Here is a 2,630-nt window from a genome sequence, read left to right as displayed (position 1 = left end):
CACGACGACCCTGGACAAAGCCCGACCCATTTTAGGAGGGTGTACTCCTCGCATCCCAGGACCAAAGTCCCCCAGTACATCAGCGTCATCGTGACCTACGGCGGTGTGTCATCCCGTCTTCAGATGTTGCCCGACACCGGCGCTGATGCTACAGTCATCGGTCCCCAGCATTTGCGATGCTTGGGGCTCTCTCCAAGCGATCTAGGACCGCCTCCCGAGGACCTCTGCGTCACGGCAGATGGTTCACAGATGGCCCCAGCCCTGGGTTCACTCTATGCACATGTCACCTTTGGCAACAGGTCGTGTCAGGCCTGGATTGACGTGCATAATGGTGTCCCGACTCCCTTGCTGTCCTACAGACATTGTCAAGAGTTGGCCATCATCTCCCAGGACTTCCCAAAACCTATTCTTGAGGTAAGACACGCCAACAGGGTGCACGAAGGGAGCAGCAACTACCCTGCTGCCGCCCTACCCCTACCTCTGGCCAGTGACACCTCTCCTTCGGTAGTTGTCCCTGCTGCTTCACGTCCCCACGCCTTGGCTCGCCTCCACGACAGTCACTGTGGAGCCGAGGCCACCAAACGGCGTGCACGACAGACTGTGTTCCGGCCTGGCATCGACCCCGACATCTCCAATGCTGTCCAGGTGTGTAAGCCCCGCCACGTATTACAACCCAGCCAGCAGCAGGTACCCTTCATGAGTGACGACAACCCCACCCGCCCCTTTGAGTCTGTGTCGGCCGACTTTTTCTGTGTGTCAGGAAAGTCCTTCCTGGTTATCGTCGACCGTCTCTCTGGTTGGCCGGTTGTCATCAAGGGCGGTAATGACACGACGTCTGCCGCCACCATCAGCAAGTTCCGCCACTACTTCCGTGATGTGGGCGTTCCTGTACGCCTGCGAACCGACGGAGGGCCTCAGTTCACAAGCCGGGACTTTGCTGCGTTCCTTGACCGATGGGGAGTCCGGCATGTGTTGTCATCGCCCCATTACCCGCAGTCCAACGGCCACGCTGAGGCTGCTGTCAAATCCCTGAAGCACCTCATCCTTAAGGTGGCCCTTTCTGGGAACATTGACTGCGAGGCCTTCGACCGGGGTCTTCTTGAACTCCGCAACACACCCAACCACACCGGACGCTCCCCTGCCCAGGTTTTGTATGGGCGCCCCCTTCGTTCTTGTGTCCCTGCTCACCCTCAATCCTTCTCCAAGGAGTGGCAGGCCAAGACAGAGGATTGTGATCGCCGAGCCGCCGAACGTGTTCAGGACGTCGTCGCCCGCTACAACGACCACGCCCGTTCTCTCCCCAGGTTGAGTGTCGGCACCCAAGTCCGTGTTCAGGACCCGACCTCCCTACGTTGGGACAAAGTAGGCGTAGTCATGGGTCTCGGCAGGTCACGGGACTACCAGGTGCGGTTACCCAGTGGTCGTGTGTGGTGGAGGAACCGCCGTTTTCTCCGCCCCGTAACAATGCCTTCTGCTGGCCCCGCCACCAGTGTTGAGTCCCATACCCTTCCCAGTGATGAAGTCCCTCGACGCTCAGAACGGATCCAGAAGAAAAGGTCCGCTCAAGACTTTGCTATGAGCGTATAGGGGGGAGGGAGGTGTATGTATATTATGTATGCTGGATTATGTACTATGTATGTATATTATGTATGTGCTCCATTTATATTTATTCAGCCTAGCTAGCAGCGTGTGGCAATGTTATTACCATATCCCACACGCTTAATTAATGTGCCTGGCGACGTATGGAAGCTGCTAATGTATCACTTGCCATACGTCGTCTATGGTAGTTGACCAGGACCTTAGCTAGGGAGCAGTGCTACCCACCTCTGTGTACATACTCTTATCCAGTAAACCGAACCTACAAAACTATACAGGTGTTTGTGTTCTCTCCTGTATATAGAACTTATTACCCAGAACATCTAACAATCACTACATATAACAACATCCATCATCACTACATATAACATCATCCATCATCACTACATATAACACTATCCATCATCATCACTACATATAACACCATCCATCATCACTACAGATCGTTAAAGTAGTTTCCGAGATTCTCGTGCGGACACACAAACACACATACTTCTTTGTTTTATATATATATATATATATATATATATATATATATATATATATATATATATATATATATATATATATATATATATATATATATATATATATATATATATATATATATGTGTGTGTGTGTGTGTGTGTGTAACCGGTCGGAATTTTCTCACTTAAATAAAATAGTAAAAGGGTTTTTTGAGTATAGTGGATAGTAATGCAGTGGAAGCGCCCCTTTGAGAAAAACCCGAACCAGCACAAACACAATTAATTAAAAAAATATTCTCAGTGACCCATGGAAAGATAGGACCTTTTATTGGGGTGAATGAGACGCACTGTAAAATTTGACACTTCAAACACAATCAATAATGGAACACCACCATTTGCGCACCTTTTAGCATGGCTTTAAGCACTACACTGGGGAACAAAGGTTATACATAATATCAAAATTATGTAGAAATATTAAATGCCTTATGAGAAACTACTAAGGTAACAGTGCTACTTACACCAGAATGAGGAGCTCATCTGAAAACAGTTCCCTCGTTATCTCACAT

This window comes from Homarus americanus, unplaced genomic scaffold, assembly GCF_018991925.1.
Source record: "Homarus americanus isolate GMGI-L3 unplaced genomic scaffold, GMGI_Hamer_2.0 scaffold32677, whole genome shotgun sequence".
In the NCBI taxonomy this organism is placed as follows: domain Eukaryota; kingdom Metazoa; phylum Arthropoda; class Malacostraca; order Decapoda; family Nephropidae; genus Homarus; species Homarus americanus.
The sequence above is the reverse complement of the archived record's forward strand: the minus strand, read 5'-3'. Positions refer to the sequence as shown.